General features: G+C 40.7%; 1 protein-coding gene across 3 annotated transcripts in view; it reads right to left on the reverse strand.

Annotated features, from left to right (window-relative positions):
* SLC9A9 (solute carrier family 9 member A9) overlaps positions 1–25163 on the reverse strand; it is a 557820-nt gene that overhangs the window by 292253 nt on the left and 240404 nt on the right. The window lies entirely within an intron of this gene.

Here is a 25163-nt window from a genome sequence, read left to right on the forward strand (position 1 = left end):
GATAAGGTGGAAAGGTTTCCCCTTCCTTACAGCCCAATCCCATGGGATCCATATATTGCTGCCAGTCAGTAAACATTTTTATATTGGAGGGGTTGTAAAGAATATTGTTTCTGAGCAAACTAGGCGTTAAAACATTGTAGGTGTATAAGGATTCTGCTGAGGAGATAGATAACTGTGAATTATTTAGTGGCCATATGTCTTCAGTGATGTTATATATTCACAAATGTTCCTGATAAAAAGTGCACTTTTATGGCCTGTGCACAAATGGGTGATACAAATCACAGCATGCACAAAATATTCTGCTGTAATCTTGTCATAAACTACAAAGCATTGCTCCTCTTCAGTGTAACCCTTCAGAAACAGAGCTCCAATGACGTTTTGAGCATCACAGTATTGACCCCTTGGGAGAGACAAAACTCTCATTTTCCCACTGAAACAAATGGCAGCAGCTGCAAGGGGTCATCTTTTATACCCCAATTCTGGTGGCTGCCAACAGATTTATATCCACTGAGAAAAATCAATCCACCAATAGGCAGTCTGCTCACTTAAATATTTTTGAGGACGTCGTATTTGCTTTTTTTTTTTTTTTCAAACCAGGACCCAAACCTCACAGTGTTAATGTAAAATACAAGGTATGTCCTATTTTGGGAGACATGAACTCCATAAGGTAGCATTCAAGTGAACAGATGTGCTAGAACCAATAGCTTTGGGGAGACTAACAAAGTAACATTCTGGATTTTTTTTTTTTTGCACTTTTTATTTCAATATAAGATCTTTAAAGCTAATCTGGTAAAATCAAGAGTTTCTCAGTGCTTCTGGAAGGGACTCTCTAGTCCTGTAGAGAGCAAACATTACACCAGACACACTGACTTGAGATGAGATTGGATTTTACAGAGATGTAGCTGAATCTTTTATGGCCTGAATGATTAGAGCACGTTAACTCTCCAGCCTGATTTTTTGTGTCTAGAGACTAGTTAAGAGAGAGCAGGGGGAGTGGATTCCAATTCTCCTCCAGGAAGATGTATGGAATTAAAAAGGTAATTTTAAATGTTTCTACTTTTTCCCTGGATGTCTTTAAACCCCCAAAGTAGGCCAAACACTTCTGCTTTGATCACGTAATTGGATAAGGAAGATAAATGTGGATCTCAAATGCAGCCCTGAAATGTATGCGAGAAAGGGATTGCCTTTGAAGTGTTTTTCTCTTTGTAAAGTGTTGTGCTTTGCAGAAAAAAAGGAAAAGCAAACCCATATTTGGGTCCTTTGTAGCTGATAGTCCTGGGAAAGGGTATAAAACCCCACAGCCATTCTGAAACTTGCTGCCCAAAGCTACGTGTGTGAGCTGATGTGAACATATTTCTTCATTCTCATGAAGAAACAATAGAGACGAGAAAACATTCCAGTTGCAGTTTGCCTTTCGAATAAAGGTTTTTGCACAATAACACAGTTTTGTAAATAATTCTGTTAAATCCTAAGGATGTTCCCAGCAGATCCGATGCAGAACAGGACCCTTTTTGCCTCCATCCTCACCTTTGCATCCCCCACAAGTGTTTTCTCTGCCCTGTACTTCCCAAGTTTGAAGCACTGCCACTACACCTCTTAGCCATATTCCATGTCATTATTTATGTAACATTTGTCTTTAAATCATACATTTTTATTCAAATGAAAATATTATTTTTAAAATAATTCTAGGAAATAATAGATTTAATGTGCTTATTCTATTGTTTTTAATACATATGAGATTATGTAATTATTAAATCTGAAAAAAAATTCCCCCGCGTGTCACCCAACATCATCTGGGTATCCCCACTGGTTCACAGTCTGCATTTTGGGAGATGTTGTTTGCTTCCTGGGCTTTGATCCCCACCCAACAAGGTACAGCCAAACTCCATACCTTACCTGTGGTGTTTGGCTTAACTGAAAGGAAGAGCTTAATTCTCCTTGATCTATGGAGACTTGTCGAGTGAACTTGCCAACCGTAAAGTGCCTAGGATGTTACTCAGGATGCACAGGGTATCTGCTAGGTACCAGGTGATACATTAGGTGCAGGTGTTGGGGGCAGGTAGGGAAGGGCATAGAGAAGAGAAGCAGAATTGGAGCCTACAAACATTTTATTGAACACAGTCAAGGCAAAGGCAGAGGAGCCTACGATACAGATGACAGCTAGCTCTACTCCCAGTGCTGAGTGTGACTGTGAAAGATGTATAGCATTTATGGGGCAAATGAGGAAATGAGCACTATTTCAGAATAGAGGGGATGGCATTGAGCAAGGAAGCAAGTCAACAACTGATGATGGGGAGAGGGTATTCCAGTCAGAGAAAAAAGTGGAAGCAAAGGTGAGGAGGTGGGAGAGTGGAGGGCACTTCAAGGTAGAGCCAGATAGCTATGGCTGCAGCCTGGGAGCATGTCTGTGGGCATCTGCAGAGGGATAAGGGTAGGTAGGTAACATCACTCAGAGCTTTACATTCCATGTTAAGAATATACAAAAAGCCATCGCATTTACCTTATATTTAGTCCTCTTATTCTTACTTTACAAATTTATTCATTCCTATAACACCTCTGCCAGGTAAATCATGCAGGTTGGTTACCTGTCCTTTTTCTTTCTTTTCTCCCCTCATCTTTTAAAAAATAAAATACAGAGACTAATGGTCAGAGAAATAAAGATCATATAGCTACTAAATTTAAAATGTAGCTTTTGGAGTTCCCTGGCAACCTAGTGGTTAAGGATCAAACCTGCTGTGGCTCAGGTTTGATCCCCGGCCCAGGAACTTTCACATGCCATGGGTGCAGCCAAAAAAAATGTAGATTTCTTTTTTCTCCCTTAAAAAATTGATCTTTTGGGGAGGAAAACATGAACCCACATCTGGATAGTCGAGTGAGTGTGGCTGTGACTACAAGAGCAATATGAGTTCAGGTACCAGAACCTTTAATTTCATGCCTGGAAGGAACATGAGCGGCACTCTCCTGTACACAAGGATAGAGCAGAGCATGTTATTTGGGGCCATAGCGCCCTTTCTCCATTCCACTAGCAGGTGAGGTGCAGGGCTTCTCCTGGAAACCTGCTTTCATGCCTGGCTTCTGCTCCTGAACTTAGCTTTGTGGGGTCTTGCTTCTTCTTGTATGCCCAGGACACGGCCTGCTGCCTGGCCCAAGGCAGGCTATATAAAGGCTGATGGAATGAGGCTGACTAGAAAGTAGAATGAAAAGAAGGAAGACATGCAGGAAGGAAGGAGGTTTGCAAAACTATTTATCTCTTAAAATGAATCATCGTCTACAAGATGTTTTATTAGGCATTTTTTATATATAGTCATGCCATGGGGAGTTTTAGGGTCATCAATTCAAGACTAAAGAGAACACTCGAGAGACTTAACTTGAGCCTCAAAGATCTGATCCTTATTGGCTGTATGGCCTTGGGTATATTACTTCACTACTCAGGCTGTTTCAAAGTCTGTAAAATGGACATAATGATACTCATCCCCCAGAAATGTAGGAGGATATGAGGTACATTTAAAACTTATATTTGTCTTGCAAGCCATTTCCTGAATGCTGATTATATGCACAAAAAATAAACACTCAGTGAATGTTGACTTTCATCACCTGTCATCATCATCATTCTGCTAAGAACTTCTACAAGTTCACAGTGACAGAGAGCAGAGTGCTGTGGCTGAACCAGGCCTCAGTTCCACCTGTGGGCTGATGGGGTGTGGCTCCCTTCCCAGCACACCAGACTTCCAGGTTGCAGAGAACCTAGTCACTTTTGCATGGGAACAGAAAGGTCTCCAGGGAGGAAATGGCCATGGAAGTCAGGCTAGCAGGTCATGTTTAGCTAGGAGCTCTTGGCTCAGTTGATTTAGGAGGAAAGGAATGTCCTCAGCAGCCTGGACAAGGATCTGCCCAAGGACAAGAACAGGCCAGGTGACTGAGCTTGAGGTGCATCTCCCCAAGTCTAGCAGTGGACATTTGGCAGGCAAAGCCCTCTGGCTTCTGGTGAAGAGCAGAATAAAGAAAGCAAGAGCTTTCATTTCTTTCTTTCATCTCTCCTCACGGCCAGGATTTTAGGAAGTTGTTCCTTTAGGCTCTTACCCCTGGCAAAGATGGAATCTCTCTCGGCTCTGGTTTTCAGTTTCCACACTAAGCCTCTGGATTATGGAACAGTAGCTGTAGAGGATGTTTTTGGAAACAACCAAGGGTTTGGGTAGTGCGTGTAGAGTTTTCCAACTTCAACTTGAGAAAGGATAGATTATCATGTTCTGATGGTTTCAGCATTTTAGACTTAAAAAGGGAACACCTCCACCTCCAAGGGAGATGGTTGAACCATTAGTGTATACAAATCCTGAAATGGGGAGAGGCAGGGAAGAGGAATCCAACTTTCTGCCAACCTGTGTGATGCTTATTCTTTGGGATATCACTCTGAAGAGGCACTGTTTATAGCACAAGCTGATGAAGATAGATCTGTGATTCTCTAGATTTCTGGAAAACAATATTTGAGCTGTATAGAACTAATATCCTTGAAAATATCATGACACAGAAATACATAGTGGTCTTTAAATATTCATCTCATAAATTGGAAGTAAGTCCGGTTATTGATTCATTCTGTTCTGGAATAGATTATTCAGCAAAAACTAGTTTGATGACAGCATATTAGATCTAGTCTCAGAAATAGATGTGTGTATGTTTTATTCAAAAATTTTGAAATGGATGAAATATCCTAAATTCCTTTGATGAGAGCAACATGAATAATAGGATCATATTGCTCATGGTATCATTTAAGATTCACAGATATGATTGAAACTCTACTGTTTTTCTCAAGCACATTTCTTTTCATCTTTATGATGCTCCTGCAGGGAACCCCCTGGCGGCCTAGGCAACATTAAGAGCATAGTCTCTAAATCTGAGATCTGGGTGAAAATCTCAGTCCTGCCACTTCCTGGCTATGTGACCTCAAGCAAGTTTCTTAGACTATAGGTACCCAGTTTCCTATGATGATGATAAGTTTAAAATGATAATAAAATGAGGGTGATAATAGTAGTGTAATACCTATCACACAAGGTTACTATGAGAATTCAATGAATTAATGTTTAGCAAGATTTTGAAATGGTATCTGGCATATAAAACTAGATAAGCATTTCTTATCATCCTTCATCAAATAACCTATCCTTCCTCCTCCCCTTCCCCTCTTCCTCCTTCTCTCTTTCTCTCTTCTGTCTCTCGGCTTGGTTTAGTTCTAAAAGAAGTACCTCAAACTAGATGTCCAACCAGTACCTCAACCAAAACAGAACTGAGATGTCATCGCCTGACTCTCACCCTCTGACTGATTCTTGGTCTAGAAGCTTTGGGTATCAGGGATCATTTACTCTTATGCACTGTTTTGTGTGGAATGGCACGTGGCACATAGACTCAATAAATGTCAGTGTTGAAGAAGGAGGACAAGAAGGGTGAGGAAGAGAAGTAAGAGAAAAGAAAGTAGAGATGAAAGTATTGCAATTATGCTGAGAGTGAAAATGAGATAGTGTATGGAAAGTGTTCTATAAATGGTACCACCATCATTACCAGAAATGCCATCCCTTCCAAAACTCTGGCCATCTTCCCATTCTGGGCCCAACTGAGTCATCTCTCTCTTAATTCTTACAATCTTTCTCAAGACCACCCAGCTTCCAATACCGCCCACTCCTATTACTCTTTACCACTACTGCTAAAATATTTTCCCACAGTTACTCACAGAAACTATTCAACAACCTCAAGTTCCTGGGCAGCTGTTCTTTCACAATGATGCTCTCCTCTGACGGGTTCTTCTAACTCCCACAGTCCACTCACTGTCCTGGGTACCTAATTGGAATAACCTGTTTCTCTATCTTCCAGTCCAGTCTCACTTCTTCTGTTAACATGGAGTCAATACTACTTTAAGATTTTAAAGGAAAGTATTAAGCAAATACATCACATCCCTTTTAGTATTTCTATGAGATTAATAATTAATGGGAAAAGGGGGAAGATGATTACTATAGCCAAAGATATACAAAAAGACCTTCCATTTTTTCTGCCAAATCTTTAATCCCTGACAAAAAAAAATTAAACTACTGGCACCAGTTTACTATAGAGTTCTTGATTAGTTGGGACATACATATGAATTTTTTTTCCAATCATTGCTTCCAAGTGTACTATATTGAATCCTCTTTGTGCTGGGTATATAGTTCCATTAATGATGTCTTGGTCAAAGCTCATTATTCAGTTATTTTCAGTTATTGAAACTTAGTACTGTCCAGCTTAAAATCTAAATCTAAATCTTCAAAGCAAGATTCTTCTCTTTGAAGAACTAGAGTGGCAGGCAGGATAAATTGGAAGGGAGGTGTCCCTCCATCTCCCTCTTGGACACCAGTGCCCCCTGCTGTTAGAGGCATGGAGGAAGGATGGGGAGACAAGGGCTCCATTTTTTGTGGTCAAATGATTGTCCATGGTGGACAGGGGTCCCTAGCCTCACTCTGGTTCCTGCTTGCTCCCTCTCTTGGAGGCCTCTGCTGACATGGTGGCACCTCCATTTTGTTGAGAATTCTCTCACAAGGGCCACTCAATGTTCCATCTGCCTTGCCAGCTATACACATTCCCAGCCCTTTTCTATGGCTTGGATCAGGGCTACTCTGGCAGCTCAGTGACCATCACCCCTCTCTTGGCCTCCAGTCCCCTTTGTTTGGGGCATTACTGAGCATCTTCCATGGGTCATGAAGCACTGCTCTGAGTGGGCTCACCTCACTTCCCAAACACATCAAGCCAGGGAGCCTTCAGGTCCTGCTGACACAGAGGCTCCGGTCAACTCCCTTCAGAAATCTCTAGGCCTGTCCCTGTATTCTTCTGCACTCAGATGCCAAGAAGTCACATACAAGGACTCTGTTTTGAGAGGCCTCAGTCCCTCTGCACTTTCTTGCACCAGGGTTAAGCTAGAGCCTTCTTTTTGCAGGCAGCCCCAGTCTACTTGGGTGATTTCAGTGGAGTCCCTTTCACTTGACTTAGAGGAGAGGAAACTCCATCATGGGGAGCAAGAGCAACTTTATACCTCAAACACTGCACTCTGTCCAAGGAGGACCTCTATTCTTTCCCAATCCTTTCATCCACTGATTAGAACCAAATGGAGTTGGAATTGGAGGATATGAGGCTAATTCTGTTGCAAACTAAGCCTACTGGTAGGTGTGTGGCCCTAACTGCTGGGAAGCCCTGCTGCTCCTTTTAGTACTGAGGCATTTAGCAACTTTTGTTTTCAGTTCTGCTCTCTAAACCCAATTTGGAAAACAAGAAAAGGCATACAGGATGACACATCTTGTGACCTTTATGTCTGGATGCTTCTAGTTTCTTTTTTCCCCCATCTATCTAGAGTTGCCTTGTTATTCTGCTCAAAAGGATACATCTTAAGGAGAACTACAACATGGAGAGGGTGATGGAAATTTGTAAAAGCTGTTCTGTTTGGTTGGCCCTGAGAATCACAGGTAAGACACAAAGTAGAAGAAAAACTAATTACAGTGCTATTTTGTGTTTAAAAATTTTTATCCCCCATCCACAAAAAGAAACAAGTGGATCCTTATCTATTATTCATCTTTTAATAACTGTACAAACCTGCCTTTTCTCAAGAAGCTGCTTAATTATGAATAAGGAATTGATTTTTATGGGGCCAAGAATTGTGTGTACACATTGGAATTCATTCTGGCATCTGGTTGCCCATTATTCTGGCTTATGTTCTGCCAAAGGCCAATGAAGCTCCGTCAAGAGAACCTGCTGTAAAACATAATGACTTCAGGAACTGGGGGCATTCCAGGCACCCTGGGAGGTTAGAAGAGTTGCCTCTTAATAATAAGAGGTTCTGGCCAGAAGTTCGCTGAGCTTGAGTTAGAACCATAGGGTTTCACCTTCCCAAGTGCCAATGACCCTGCAGAGAAAAGAGCTATGTTTGGGGAGGCACATTAATCAATTCTTTCAGCTTCTGGAGGATTGTTTAGTTAATGACTGCTCCCTAAGCATCCAAATTCACACCAAAGAGTGATTTTCCAAATCCCTTGACAAATACCATTTTGCCATTTTGATGTCTGGCACAAAAGAAAAAAAGATGAGGAGAATTCTTTGGGAAATATGAGTTAGTATATCATGTACCCAAGAAGAATACAATCTCAGGCTGAATTAACAAATTTGTTCCATTAACAAATATTAATTGAGCACCTACTGTGTGCAGACATTGTTCTAGGCACTAAAGATACATCAGGGAACACAACAAAGCTTCTGACCTCATGTTCCTTGCATTCCAGTGGAGAAGTCAACATAATAAACAACTAAGCAAATAAATAGATGATTTAAGGATAGAGACTGAAAAGAAGAATAAAGCTGCATGAGAGGATAGGGTAGAGAGTGATGACAGTGCTGCTTTAGTTAGGGTGGTCAAGAAGGGCTTCTCTGAAAGACATGGCATCCTGAATGAAAAGCGTAGGAAGAACTTTCCAATGCTTGAAGCAGAGCTGGATCCTCAATCGGTAAGTCTGAGGAGCCACAAAGATGCAGTGTGGCTGGAGGGTAATGAAGGAGGGGAGAGTAGGAGACCCAGCTGGAGATGTTGCTCAGACCAGGTATTGTAGAAGCTTTCAGGACACTTATAGGACTTAAGATTTTCCTCTAGGAGTGAAAGGACATTCACTGGAGGGCTTGGGATAGGGGATCATGGTGCAGAGCATTCCAGGTGAAGTCTACATTGATAGCAGTGGAGAAAGCTGGGCAGGAGTCAGAATGGTCCTGTCACACTCCTCAGTGGCTGGAGCAGACAGGCCTCTCTTCACTGGTCAGGATGCTACCATGTGAATGAGACTTGACGAACCACAAGGAACCACAAGAGACCACAGGAAAGAGTAGGGTGGTGGGGAAGAAGATGTAAGGAAGGAGGCATGCTTAAAGGATAGATGAAGTTAGCAGAAATAGCTACAGTGAGCATTTATTTATTTATTTATTTTGTCTTTTTTTGTTGTTGTTATTGTTGTTGTTGTTGTTTTTGCTATTTCTTGGGCTGCTCCCACGGCATATGGAGGTTCTCAGGCTAGAGTTTGAATCGGAGCTGTAGCCACCGGCCTACGCCAGAGCCACAGCAATGCGGGATCCGAGCCGCGTCTGCAACCTACACCACAGCTCACGGCAACGCCAGATCCTTTAACCCACTGAGCAAGGGCAGGGACCGAACCCGCAACCTCATGGTTCCTAGTCGGATTCGTTAACTGCTGCGCCACGACGGGAACTCCTACAGTGAGCATTTAAAAGATTGTCATGCAGAGGAAGGACTGGCCTCATCTTTGTGTTTCCTGAAGGCAAGATAAATCCTACAAGTAAAACATCAGAGGGAGAAAGATTTCAGCTTTATATTCTATTTCCTAATTCTTACATCTGACGGAAAATGGAATGGGACCTATAAAAGGCAAGTGCTCTGTCACTGGAGATACTTAGAATGAAAGAGTTACCTGCTAGAGTGCTATGGATAAAACTCATTCACTAGACAGTTGGATAATGTAGCCTTGAGGTACCTCCTACCCCAAGAGTCACTGACTCCTTATCTATTTTCCAGCTTCCTACAGGACGACCAGGAGAGGGATGGAGGGTACTTGGCTTTCTGTACTAACCCAAATCCCATCATTGGAAACAGCAGAGAATTCAGCGAGCAAGGGGCAGTACTTCAATGGAGATACAATGAAGACAGCAATGATTTAGGTTGAAGCCAGGTTGATAATGACATCAAGAACAGTTACAAATTTCAGCACAGAATAAAAGTCTTTGACAGATTCCTAAGTGGCTCTGGTCCATTAAGTTCCAACTTTAAAATGACAAAGAGTTCTGAGTTTAAAATTGGTTAAAAGGGAAGAAGAGTTAAAGGAGGCTTGTTATGAATTATATGTGCATTTTCTTTGAAAGGAGATCTTAAATTACTTTGCAATTTAGCCTGAAAAATCTTGTCAGAATTGAATTAGTCTGTGAGCTTTGAGAAATTTTCTCTTACACTTAATATTGAGAAGAAAGTGAGTTTGAGATAGTCCTATATTTTCTTTCTTTCCTTCATTCTTTCTTTCTCCCTCTTTCTTTCCTTCCTTCTTTTTCTTCCTTTATTCCTTTCTTTCTCTCTTTCTCTTTCTTTTTTGAAACAGGAATTTGAATCCCTCTACTGTGAGCCTATGCAAAAGAGAGATACACTAATTCTTATGATTTAATGGGAACTTCAACCCTTTCTGCAACTTTTCCTAGTTCCTTTAATCCTCACTAATGGAATCGTAACTCCAAAGAGTAGTATGGCATGTGAAACTTTTAGTCATACTAGATATAAAAAGATATAGAAAAGTAGGTTAATAGCCACTAAAGATGGAAATCTAGTTAAAATTAAAATATAATCATTAACAGGTGCAAGGAATACCAACTATTAACCCCCAAGGCTGAATTAGAAAAGGGGGTCAGGTGCTACAGCATTTACCGAGCCCTCAAAATATTCTCTGTGTTTGTTACTATGGAGAATTTACTTTGGGCCAAGCATTTTTTACTTAGGTTAAGCATTTTTATAAACATTATCTCATTTCACCCTCACATGATCCCCTGAAGTAGGTACTATTATGATTCCCATTTTATAGCTAAGGAAACTGTATCTTAGATAAATTAGGTAACTTTATATATTCTAGCTCATTTAATTCTTCCAATAATCTAATGAAGACAGTATTTGCATTTTAGAGACAAACAAACTCAAGGATGGTGAATCACCTGTGCCAAGTAACTCTGGTGAATCACCTGTGCCAAGTAACTCACCAGTAACTTGAGCGGCAGGCATTCAACTCAGGTCTCACTAGTGAAAGCCTGTGTACAATGCAGACTGGGAAGTGGGAACACTGGGATCCATGCACACAGATCAATAACAAACATTTCATCTTCACAGGAAAGAGGCAAAGACTACTCTTGAAAGTTTAAGATTTTAGGACTTCTAGTACTAATTTGTAGGAAAAGTTCAGCATGAGTTTTGCTGATGACCTAGTGCCTCCTCATGGAGGCCTCTTCTCCATATCAAATGGGTTTGTTATGAAATTACATATACCCCATGCCCCTTGGTGTTCAAACACCAGCTCAGCTCTCATATCATCTCGTACAGTTGTTCACCCTGTGCTGACACATGGTGACTGCTGTCTCCTTATAGTAATTACTTAATCTGTGTCTCAGTGTCTTCATCCAAAAAATGGTGGTGATAACAATTATTCCTCCTTTGTAGAGTGAGGATTGACTGGGTGAATATGTTTACAGTGCTTCTACTTGGAACATAGAAAGCACTTCATAAATGTTAGCTGTTATTATTATTGTTACTGTTACTTATATTAATATTAGTATTGGAATGATTACTCTGTGTTTCACCATTTGCTCAAAAGGAATCAATAAAAAACTGGGTTCTACTTCTAAGAATATGAGGGCATTTAGAAATTCCATTTCATGTGTCAGAATGAATCTTCTGAGGTGGAATGAGTAATACACTTAGAGTTAGATCAAATAGTAAATTCATCTTTTTCTTAATGAGGCCTGTAAAGCAGAAGGTTTCTGGGATAGTATCAAAAAAGGAGACTCATGTAAATTGGTAACAATAGTTAAGACCAAAAGATCCATGGCTGTCTTGCAAATCCAACAGAGCTGAACTTCTGGCAGCCTTGCTGGAGAAGGGGACACCAAGGTAGACATAACACAGAAACCCTGTTGCTATACCTGAAGCAAAAAGTGTTCATGAACAGAAAATACCAATGAAGTTGTACAGAACTGATGATCAGCAACAATAAAGGAAAAATCATGAGACCATGCAGTTTGCTTTCATGGCAATCACCAATTCACAGCTCACCACATGCTATATAAAGATAAAGAAGAATCTGAAGACGGGCACTTGCTTACACTGGAACATGCAGTGCTTCATAAATGCTGTGTGCTGAGGACAGAGATGAGGGGCTGAATGCAATGCTAGTTTCCTCTGGCTAGGTCAAAGAATTTTCAGACAAAGTCTTACAAAAAGATTTCCTAATCTGAGTACCTTTCATTCCTGCATTAAATAAAACTCTTTCTTGTTACAGCTTCCTGAGACAACCTGATGGAATTTCACCTGGTGACAAGCCAACTCCCAGAAAATATTTGCACTGATCAACTCATATCCCTAGATCCTCTTCTTCCACTTAGCAATTAAGTGAGCATTTGGGTCTCAAATTAACAACTTAATTGAGAATCTGCATCCATTTTTTTAGAGTTGCAGATTGTTTTGCTTGAATGCAAGATTATCTTTGGGGGCGAAGCACATAGTTATCTTCTTAAACTAATGTGTTTTACCAAAGCATTTGTCTTACATCTACAGATTTTCATTTCGTGTTTGAAGCATGGGAGCTGCAGACCAACAAATCTTACCAAAGGGGGTTTTGCTTTCCCATAATGCTTTTAAATTTCATTATATGTGTCCAGCAGTTGCTGTGAAGTAGATATTGCAGAATGCTATAAAGTTCCATAGTACAGTCATCTCTGATACTGGATCTTGAGGACATAGCTTTATCTGCAATAAGAATATAGACTTTGCAGTATATTTAATCTCAAACCAATATAACCTGTAAAAATTGAGAGATTCCAAACTCAAGCAATTAATAAGTCGTTCCTACCCATGTAATAAAGAGAGTTACTAAGACTTGGAGTCAAATGCCAACCATCAGGATGAACACTTCATTTACCAAGGCCATTGCTGAGCTTGGCAGAGCACAAGCTACCTCGCAGTACCAGAAGCCAGGGCCCTGGCAGCAGTCTTGAAGAAATCAGGTTGGTTTTTGACATTTAGGTAGACGATAGCTCAGAGGCTGGGGGAAATTACAGGCTGGGTCGGGACTGGGGTGGAGGCAGGTCAATGGAAGGCTTCAAGATAGACCCAGGTCAATATGTAAATAACCAGCTAAGCTGCCAGGGAATGGATGATGCAGGGAGTGGATGTGAACCCAACATAAATGCACATGTGCCCTTTCTTGGAAAGAGAGTCCTTAACTTTTACATACATTCTCCATTTAATCCATGACCTCAAAAAGGTTAAAAACCACTGATGTAAGGGTACGCCAGTGCTAATAGCAGAACAAGGAGGGAGTGGTCAGAAGCTGAGGCAAATGGTAATCTGCAGAAGGTGAGATGAGGGACAGCATCAGACAACCAGTGCAAGGCACAGGAAATAGGACTGGGGTCACAGAGGAAAGCTTGTGCCTAACCCATGACTTTTCACACACTTTATGCTCAGATAGGGCTTGCATATGGGTGCTGTGGGCTAGCAGGAAATGCATGGGAGAATATAAATAAATAATGACATCTATATAGAGAGAAAGGTGAGATTTTGAGAGTTGCATTTACACAGGAATAAATGACAGAGCTAGGAAGTGTAGCAAATAACATCATGAAGCATAAATTAACTGTGGCTTAAATTAATCCTACTTTCTATTCATGGTTTAGCTTATGTCAACTTTATTGAGGCAAAACATCCAAAGTCACATGCTAAGACTCACCATCATCACCACCACTACCAGGGCTTGGCTCTCCTTAAGTCAATCAAAATGTGTGAGACACAAGAGCTCCCGGGCTTTGTCCAGTGGATTCATGGCAAGATCTTTGAAAGATCCACTATTGTCATGTGGGAGAAATAGGGAATTTGGAAGAGAAATGTTCCCTGATGGCTCAATTATGAAATGGGTAACATGTTGGTAATAAAAAGCATTTGGGGTGCAGATGTCTCTTTCTGAGATGGGTTAAAAAACTAGTGAATTGTTCATATTGTTTGTAAGGGAGGAAGCTGGTAGCCAGGGTGGGTGGAAGGAGAAGCTGCTACAAGGTGCTGGGAGATATAGGTTTCCTCTTATTTGGAGGGCAAGTGACAGGTGGTGAGGGCTGCTTTTGGATAATTCTCCTCTGTTCCTTTTATGGTAGTGAGTCCTCCTACGATCTCTCATTCTCCCCCCGCCCCCGTTTTGTTTTTGTTTTGTGGATTTCTTTGGTCAGGTCTCCTTTGTACTACTGATCTACACACTTACTGGTTATGCTACCACATAGTGTTGAACTTTACTTCTTAAGTGGGACCAAGGTTATATAGAAAATACAGTCTTTTGAGAAAAAGGGCCAAATTCAATAAATATACCTCACTTCTCTTGATTAAGCATATTTATTAGATTTTTATTCAAACATATTACCACCTTCTTGGAAAATCCAGCTTAAAAAAATGCCTTGGGGCCATTGTTAGAAAGCATAAAAATGGAAATAGAGGTGAGCCAGGGATAGGAGAGAAGCATGCTCTTTAGATGAAAACAATAGAGAGAGGACTGTGCTGCTTTCATATCCATATCTCTGTGTGTGTGTGTGTGTGTGTGTGTGTGTTAGCTGAAACTTCATCAGGAGGAGGTCAGTGCATAATTAGAGATTATAGCACCATGGATGCATAAGAAATGTGGCGTGAAGCCCCAGGTAACTTCATTACAGGAAAAATATGATAATCTCCACAAACCTAATGCCAGAATTTTAGGACTGAAATGAAATGGAAAGTCTCAGAGAACTGGACAAGTGCCTCTGCCATCCTCTGACTTAGAATTGGCTGACAACTAGTCTTGCACCAACTAGTCTGTGTAGGTGTCAGTGGAGAGGAAAGAGAACATTGGATCCATTGAATTATTTACCTTGAAAATGTTCAGACTTCAAAATTCTGGGTTTAAAAAAGGAACTTAGTAAATTACCAAAATGATGACACAGAAAAAATAATGCTATCTGGCTTTTCAAACCATAATAAAATAAATTAGTAAAATATAAAAGGACAGTTTGTTGATAAATTGAGTGATCAGTCTGTACAATGCCAGCTTCATTTTAGAGTCTTAAATATTGAATTTGGCAAGCATATATGGCCTGTTTCTGCAAACTGTTCAGTGTTAATATTCTCTTGGACTCTGTCCTTTCTGCAATGCAATGATAATAGCCACCATTTATGGCAGGCCCCTTGCAAGCCAGAACTATGACAAGGATTTGTATACATTATTTGTAATTGTTACAACAACCCCACAGGAGAGAGAATATTATCTGCATACTACAAGGAGAAATTGAGGACATTGAGGAAGGTTAAGCTACATGGCCAGTCACATGGCAAGTAAGTGGTAGGACCAGCATTAGAACCTGATTCCAAACCTCTCCTGTTGCCCTCCCTGTCACTGCCTCCTCCCAGTAAACTCTGGGCAAGTTTATGCCTGAACAAAAGGTTAGTTATTTGTATAGAAGCAATAGGCAATTTCTTCCCTTAGGTAGTCTCTGCTAGTGAGGTGAGGTCTTTCAAGTATCTATCTGCATATTTATTTAGTTCTTCCTTTATGTTTTGTGAACTGGATGTTGGAACTTGTCATCTGGCTCTGTGTGGATTAAATCATGAGCCACTGCAGCTGCTGATACTCAACAGCCCCTGAAAGGGTTTCAGGGTGGAGATCAGGAGTGAGGCACTCTGTGCTCTGAAAAAACTGGCAGAACAGTTCTTTACATAGTTAGATATTTTCAGGATAGTTAGATATTTGCATCTCCTTGTATCTGGAAAAGCACTAAAATCCTTCATGGTGACATCTGCTCCTTATGATTAGGATACTAGCAGCAACTTTCTGTAAAAAATGTGTGCTTGGTTGCATGTACCTCCCCCCTTTACCAAAATCACATATATACTGACATTCTCCCCTGCCTCTTAGGAGTGGTATTTCAGAGCTATTTGAAATGCTGCCTCCCAGGCCATAGTCTTCATTTTGCCCCCAATAAAGCTTAATTCTCAACTTTTAGATTGTGCATTTTTTTTTTAATATGGCCGCAATTGCGGCACATGAAAGTTCCCAGTTGAGAGTTAAAATTGGAGCTACTGGCCTACGCCACAGCCACAGCAATGCAGGATCCGAGCAGAGTCTGCTACCTATACCGCAGCTCACAGCAATGCCAGACCTGTTAATCCACTGAGTGAGGCCAGGGATTGAACACGCATCCTCATGGATACTAGTTGGGTTCTTAACCCGCTGAGCCACAATGGGAATTCCAAGGTGTGCATATTTTTTATCGACATTTAATAGTAAACCAGTACCAAAAAGAAAAATTGTTCCAAGAGCTATTGAAACTGAAGTTGAACGGGGTCAGCTCTCCTCCAGACTGTCCCCTAGGGGCTTAAGAAAATGTTTGTTTTTGAAAAGTAGAAAGTTTTGCCTGTTATCTGGCAGGAAGCAGCATGCATATCTTTCCTTGGCTGCTACTAAATTTTGCAGACAATCAAAACATTTTTTCTATCAAATGGAGACTCTTCTAAGGGCAAAATGATGGAATCCTACACCACCAGAGCAGACTTGAAGACAGATGTCACTCTTGATGAGTTCTCTGTGAACTGTACTTCAAAACACAAGGATTTGGGGTAGTGATTCCTTGTGACCTGAGCACACTAGCAAAGGTTTTTATTTTATTTTTTTTTTTGGGGGGGGGAGCTTTTTGTCTTTTTAGGGCCACAGCCACAGCATATGGAAGTTCCCAAGGTAGGGGTCGAACAGAAGGTGTAGCTGCCGGCCTACACCAGAGCCACAGCAACGAGGGATCCAAGCTGTGTCTGCAACCTACACCACAGCTCATGGCAACACCAGATCATTAACCTGCTGAGCAAGGCCAGGGATCGAAACCTGCATCCTCATGGATGCTAGTCAGGTTTGCTAACCGCTGAGCCACAGTGGGAACTCCCAGCAAAGATTTTAAGTGGAGCTGGTGGATCTGCTTCTCCTTGCAGATAACAAGATCCTTCCAAAAGAATCATATCCCCAGAGTTCCCATTGTGGCTCAGTAGTAACGAGTTCGACTAGGATCCATGCGGATGTTTGATCCCTGGTCTTGCTCAGTGGATCAGGGATCTGGCATAGCCATAAGCTGTGGTGTAGGTCGCAGTCTCAGCTCGGATCTGGTCCTGCTGTGGCTGTGGTGTAGGCCAGCAGCTACAACTCTGATTTTAACCCTAGTCAGGGAACTTCCATGTGTCACAGGTGCAGTCCTAAAAAGACAAAAAAAAAATCATATTCCCTTTGCTTCAGATGTAGTTGAGCAAAACTGAATACATACATTAAATGAGAAATTAATTATATTAACATGCATTTTATGCCAGATGGTGACTCCTTCTCCACCAACAACTCTTATCAAACATCTGCCTGAGGCTACCATATCTAGGAAAATATATTGACTTCTTACAAAGAGAATGATTATCTCCTTTACTGCTGCATTCCTTTCAAGGTTCCCTTTCCTGCATCAGGATTTTAATCAGCATGTCCTTCCTTTTTGGCTAGTTTAGTGAAAGTAAAATTGTTTGAGTTACCTTCCTCTTGAGTCTCTTAATAAATGATGCAATGCCATGAATAAACTGATGAGGGTGGCATGGCTGAAGTATAGAAATAAGGGGGGAATAAATCACAAGCACTGAAAATTTCTCTGTGAATATTCCATCAAATGATGTTCTAGTCCCAAATTCTGGCTTATTTTGTGTAACAGTTGCTTGGCTGGCTTAAATTGGGTATAAACTTGGCAGTGGAAAGGAGAGAAATGGGACATACTGCTTTCTGCACAATAGGTTCTAATATGCTGCCTTGTCTTCTAATAAAAATAAAACAATCCCTAGTGGCTGGGCTTAAAGGGGGAAAGGTTTTTGTTTTTTAGTCATTTCTTGGAATAGGATGAGATGGAGCCTTTTTGCAATATGTTTCCTATAGCCCACGGCAAAAACTTTCTCCATGGGCTTCTTTGCTTCTTCTGAGTGATGAGATAAAAACAAACCAAGGCACAATATAGTTTGACAAAGTTTAGATGAAATATAATTTTGGTGCTAAAATGTACACTCTAAAACTTTAGGGACCAACAAACAAAAGATATATGGAATAACTTTTTTTTTCTTTTTACAAACTGTGGCATATGGAAGTTCCTTGCCAGGGGTTGAATTAGAGCTGCAGCTACCTGCCACCAGATCCAAGCCACATCTGCAAACTATGCCATAGCTCATGGCAATACTGGGTCCTTAACCCACGAAGCAAGGCCAGGGATGGAACCCACTTCCTCACAGAGACAATGTCATGTCCTTAACCCACTAAGCCACAACAGGAACTTCTGGAATAATTTTTATTTAATGGATTTGAATTTCATGAGAAATAAAGCGAATAATATAAATCCTAATCTGTTTTTAACACACACTCAGAGACATGAGTAGCCACACACCTCTGCACACTTGATCAGGTGTCAGAGTTCTTTGGAAGTGAACGAAGGGTTTTGGTTTTGATGGATGTTTGTGTCAAGGCTTATTTATCTGTAGTCTCAGAGGCCACAGATTTTGGAGGTTTTATTATTTCCTTAAGTTACCCAAAATTGAGATGAATTTTCTGTTTCCTTATAGTTAAATACTTCCTGTCGAATTATTTGGCTGTCTCCATCAAGAACACGGTCGATGGAATCATTAAAATGATGTAACATCACTTACGGAATACGAAAAACTTATTCAAAATCCAGCATACGGATGCTCCCCCCATAATGTATAGTCTTGAGCATATGTAATGGCAAGTCGTTCTTTGTTAGCTTCCTCTTCACTCTTCTTGTTAATGTTTAGCAAAAAGATAGTGCAAGAACATTTAGCATGAGCCTATGAAAGATGTTAATCTAAGAACTGAGTTAAAAGAAAACTGAATCTTACTCAAACTACTTTATACTTATTGGTTGAGATGAGAGCACATTGATTCCTACAGTCTCAAGCTTAGAGGTTCTTCAAAGCTCTAAAGAAGGGGTGGTGCTAAAAGAAGCAGAAAACTGGCTTCAATTAATTGTAATCATCACTGTCACTGCTATTAAGCTATTCTGTTTAGAATACCATGTTGGGTACTGTGGAGTTAAACACAAATAATGAGCACCGCCCTCCCTAGAATCCCAATGTTGAGAGCTAGTAAGGAACAGTTGGATTTTAACTCAGGGGCCACAGATAAAAGACTTAATTCTTGCTAACCAATTCCCTGAGCTCTCCAGTTCTCTGGTAAATTTCTTTTGAACACACTCTTATACCTTTTTATTTTTTAAAAATGGAAATGTTAGCAGGAAAAATCTCTTCCATTGTAAGGGGCACATTATTCTGAGAGCATAGCTTTCCTCACATAGATTTCCAGTGTCACTTCCACTGCTCTATAATAAGTGGCTGCAGCTGTTGCCATGGCGATTTTCATTTTTTTCAAAAAACTGTATCCACACAAAGACAGGCAACACGGCTGTTGCTATGGGGCATCATAAAACACGCCCAGATGTAATGATGCTACTGCCTTTTGCAAGAATGAGAGGGACGTGTGTATAAGTCTGAGCAGAACCAAAGACGGGGCTGAAGCTAGGCTCCCACTGGGGCTTGTTGGAGGGTAACTTAGAACTCATGAGAGTTCAATTTATACCCAGTTTCCTTAGGCAGATACTTAGCTCCAGGTCATAGCTGTTTGCATAATTTTTTTTCCAGTAGCTGCCTTTAAAAAAGATACCCTCATCCTCCAAATCTCAACATGTACCCCAGGAAATTCCAGAAGCAAGCTCTACTGTCAGCCCTCACTCAGTACTTATCTGAATTTCCATGGCCATGTGCCTATGTGTTACTAAATTCTACAAGAAAATCAACATACGGTATTTAAAATCCTTTACCCTGAGTTCCTGTCGTGGCTCAGTGGTTAACGAATCCAACTAGGAACCATGAGGTTGCGGGTTCAATCCCTGGCCTTGCTCAGTGCGTTAAGGATCCGGCATTGCCATGAGCTGTGGTGTAAGTTGCAGATGCGGCTTGGATCCCTGTTGCTGTGGCTCTGGCGTAGACCAGCAGCTACAGCTCCGATTCGACCCCTAGTCTAGGAACCTCCATGTGCTGCGGGAGTGGCCCTAGAAAAGGCAAAACAACAACAACAAAAAAAATAAAATAAAAAAATAAAAAAAAATCATTTACCCAGTTAGGGAAAGTGTGTTGTCCAGTGCTGTCCTGGTTTTTCAACAGGGAAAAAAAATTGGTTTTCTCTGCTACATGGGGTGCAGTGGGCATCAATAAAGACAAAAAGATACCTGTGGAGCTGCCATTTCTTTAACAATGACATAATCTTTCACAGGGAGCAGGACACTTTTGATTGTTTTGTTTTTTGATTTTAGAGCCTTGATTTTCTTGGCAAACCAGTTGCTAAAGATTCTGTGAGTAGAACTCACAGCTTTGAAATGTTGGTGGCCTCAATCCTTCATTCCAAACAAGATTCAAACTAGTTATCCCTTCATTAACCTGGAGGGATAGTTCTTGCTGTCACACAGGCTCAGTGGGACTGTGACAGTAAAGGAGGAAAAGAAAGCCTACCATGTGCCTCATGGAAAAAAGGTTTGAAAAGAAATTATATTCCCTGTCAAACCCTCCTCCACATCTCCTATCACCATTTAACTCTTAAAAAGCATAATTATGTTTCTGGATTTCTCTGTATTTTATCAAACAATTGGTTACAGCTATTTTGTTATTACTAAGAGCACTGAATTATAAATGGTATAAATCACCAAATGCCCAGGAATCTAATAATAAAAGGACTTTACTTGGAAAGCATAAGTGGTTCTTTTATTCTGTGAGGAGGGCCTTTGTTTGCAAAGAAATTTGGCTATGCTTAACATCCAAGTAATCAGCAATCTTTGTGGTGGTTGTTGTGATTAAACATAAGGTTGAGATGAGACCCACAAATAATTCACAGGAAGCTGTGGGGCTTTATGAGCTAAATAATTGCCTGAATTTGGTCCCAACTTGCCACTGACACCCTCTGGGACCCAGCAAAATATCACTGCTCTCCTCTGTGCTACTGCAATGGAAATGGCACTGAGGCTGACCATAGATAAGGCTGTGAGGAATAAGGAATCCAGATTCCTTCACAGTGCCCTGAAGTCTTCATTGTCACTTATGATAAAATATATAATAAAATGGAAATAAGACAAACAAACTCTATAAGTCCCTTGAGACCTGGAAGAAATCAGTGTCCCAAAGTACTTCATGTTTTCTCATTATGTCCCAAGTGGGAAACCAGTGGTTCTTTACATTTTTTTTTTTTTTAACTCAGAAATGAAAGGATATCTGCAGAATGAAGTCACTTGTTCAGGGTCAAGCAGCTACTCAATAACCATCCCAACTATTGTTTTCTAGGCCTCTCTCACCTATTAGCCCAGTGTTGCCCTCAGACAGTCTGCTGCCCAAAAGGCAACAAAACCAGAGTACTTTCCTCCAGACAGTTTAGAATTCCTTAAGCGTGCAAAAAATAAACACAGGTAGAACTCATTAATTTATCAGGTTTAAATATTAACATTGGTAACTCAATCCTTAAAGCTAACAAACATTATTAGCTTTTTAAATATTAATGATGTACAGATTAGTGACATTCTTATTCCTCAATGGATCTGAGATCTCTGCCTCAAACTCAACTTCCAATAAATCAGAAAATGTGATCAGTAGGACAATGCCCATACTGGTCAGCAACCATGGCTAAGGTAAAATTGGGAAATTATTTCAGAGTTATCAAGAGGAGCTAAGGTAATAAAATATGGGTGATACAGATGGTTAAACAGACCAGAAGGATGAATTCCCCCCTCCCCCAAATGCTTTCAACAACTTCAAATCCTCTTTTTCACTATGCCCAAGGCTGAGAGGAGAAACCCACTGGGCTATCCCTATAGCTCTTGGCAGGGCTTGATAAAGATAAGAAAACAATATGGGGAGGAAGCTCTGTGTGATTTATTTTAACTGAGCATAACTGGTGACTGGGGATGTAAGCGGAAATGCTACAAGTATATTTGTTTGAGCAGTTTCATTTCCCTTAGGCACAGGAGGTTGAAAGGGGAAACAGTCTCAATAATGACAATAGGAGTTATTTTTCAAAATTTCTTCTCTTTAATGAAACTCCAATATGACCATTTCTATTGATATTCATGTTTATTTGTTCAATAGATATTTGCAGAGTGCCTGCTAACTGCCTGGCATGATCATAGATGTGGGGGATATGTTGGCAGAATAGGAGAGGGAGGCAAGGAGATAGACAATAAATAGTAAACCAACACTCGGCCTTCTGGGATGGGGAATGATCTGTGACCCTCTCCGCACAAAGATTTGAAGTAATTCAGAATTTAGAATGGGAGGAAATAGTTTCAAATGATGCAACTGACCAGGACTTAATCTCTAAAATATACAAACAACTTCTACAACTCAACAGCAAAAAAACCAACAACCCAACTGGAAAATGGGCAGAAGACCTGAATAGCTATTTCTCCAAAGAAGATATGCAGATGGCCAACAAGCACATGAAAAAATGCTCAAAATCACTGATTATTAGAGAAATGCAAATCAAAACTTCTATGAGGTACCACCTCACACTGGTCAGAAAGGCCATTATTAACAAGTCAACAAATAACAGATGCTGGAGAGGGTGTGGAGAAAAGGGTACCCTCCTACACTGTTGTAAATTGGTACAACCACTGTGGAAAACGGTATGGAGGTATCTCAGAAAACTAAATAGAGAACAACCATGTGACTCAGCAATCCTACCTTGGACATATATCCGGACACAACTTTCCTTGAAAAAGACACATGCACCTCCATGTTCATTGCAACACTATTCACAACAGCCAAGACACAGAAAGAACCTAAATGTCCATCGACAGATGAATGGATTAAGGAGATGTGGTATCTATACACAGTGGAATACTACTCAGCCATAAAAAGAACAAAATAATGCCATTTACAGAAACATGGATGGAACTAGTGACTCATACTAAGTGAAGTAAGTCAGATATGATATCACTTATATCTAATATATGGCCCAAATTAACTTTTCCACAGAAGAAAAACTCATGGACTTGGAGAACAGACTTGTGGTTGCCAAAGGGGAGGCCTGGGAGTCTGGGGTTAATATATGCAAACTATTGCATTTGGAATATATAAGCAATGAGATCCTGCTGTATAGCACAGGGAACTATATCTAGTCACTTATGATGGAACATGATGGAGGATAATGTTAGAAAAAGAATGTATATATGTATGTGTATATACATTTACTTTGCTGAACAGTAGACATTGACAGAACATTGTAAATTGAAAAAATAAAAATCATAAAAAAAAACAATTGTAAAATGACTTCATAGACAATATCTTATCTGAATTTCATTACATTCCAGTGAGGTAAGTTTTGTGGTAAGCTTCATTTTGTAGATTTGAAGATTGAAACTCAGCAAAGTTAAGTGACTTAGCCAAATCCAATCAAATAGTGAATGGGGAAGCCAGGGTTTAAATTCAGGACATCTTTCTTCAAAACCTTTGCTCTTTTACTGTATCATACTACCTCCATAAATTTATTTAAAATTTTGTGTATCTATGTAGTTTCCAAATCCAGTATTAAACGAGTTTCCAAATTCATGTTTTTACCTCTCCTACTCCCTACTGCTAGTTTATAGCACTTGAGTTTAACCATTGCTTTCAAATTTCACTATGGAGTGAGATAGAAGGGGTGGTGCCAGACCCTCTGGGTTTGAAAGTTAAGTTCTTCCACCCCGGAGGCAGCAATTTACTGGCCAAGTCACTCAATTTCTCCAAGAATAGCAACTCACAGGACTGCTCCAAGGATTCAATGGGATTAGAGGCAATGGATGGCAAACCTAACATGACGGCTACCTATGTAAACCTGGGGAGTTACCACTACTTTTCTTTGCCTCTGTTGGCTCATCTGTAAAGAGGGAATGATAATTACTTTATTTATCTCAGGGTTATCATAAGAATCACACTGTACAACAGATATAGGGAGACTTTGGGAATGGTGATGTGTAATTATCATTAAAGGAATCCTCTAAAATCGCTGTCTGGTGGGAGATATGTAGCTAGACTAGGCTTCTCATTATTTCCATTCATGAAGTTTCCATTCAAACAAGAATTCTGCTGAAATCTGCGGGCAATGCCATGGTTTGAGCAGTACTCCAGTTAACAGACTAGGTAGTCTAATTCTTAGGTTTTCAAGTCCAGAGGCCTGTAAAACACACCTTTTGGGGTGATTTATGGAGCCCATTATGTACCTCTCATATAAAATCATCCAGAAGGAAGACCCAGTTTTACATATTTTGAAAAAGTTTCTAAACTTGATGGAATATGTCCATGTGTTTGCACAAGAGCACTACTCTCTCTGCAGACTATTCTGGAGGAAATATCCTCCTTACCTTAGATGCTCTCTTTCCTGCCCCACCCCCCACTGCTCCAATACTCATCTCTCCTCCAGAACCTGGCAGAACCCCTACCACCACCTCTCCCGCTCCCCTGGCTAAGACTTGAGGCTCTGCTGGGGAAACTTTCCTACTCTATTACATTTCCAGTCTGTATATGACAGTCTTCCAATATCCTCTTTCATATATATATATTTTGTCTTTTTGCCATTTCTTGGGCCGCTCCTGTGGCATATGGGAGGTTCCCAGGCTAGGGGTCTAATCAGAGCTGTAGCTGCCAGCCTACGTCAGAGCCACAGCAATGCGGGATCCGAGCTGCATCTGCGACCTACACCACAGCTCACGGCAACGCTGGATCATTAACCCACTGAGCAAGGGCAGGGATCGAACCCACAACCTCATGGTTCCTAGTCGGATTCGTTAACCACTGTGCCACGATGGGAACTCCCTCATATTTGTTTTAAATTTTTAGTCAATGCCTTTCTTCAATTTTTAAAAACTTATTACTCAGATCAGTTTTATTTGTCCTTAATACTATCATATAAAAATTAACTTTGCTGTTATATTATTTAATGTTTCAAAACAAGAGTCAGGGGAGAGAGACGCCTGTTGGACCAGTTTGCTTTAGAAAAATCACCGACTTGCTCATTATAGGACCAGAAGCACACAGCCAGCCCTGCAGCCATGGGCCTCCTTCCTGTGTACCCTACTGACCTGTGCTGGAGGCTCTGGCTCAGACCCAAGAACTCTAGGTCAACTACTCTCAAGATCTCAACAGTGAGATCTTAGTTAAAGTCTGTCCTGTAAGAAGTTCTTCCCAGTGAGGGAAGCCAGCTGTTTCAGGTCAGTTGCTCCAGACATTTACTAGCTGCCTATAAAAGGACTGAAAG

Source organism: Phacochoerus africanus, chromosome 1, assembly GCF_016906955.1.
Source record: "Phacochoerus africanus isolate WHEZ1 chromosome 1, ROS_Pafr_v1, whole genome shotgun sequence".
NCBI classification, from domain to species: Eukaryota; Metazoa; Chordata; class Mammalia; order Artiodactyla; family Suidae; genus Phacochoerus; species Phacochoerus africanus.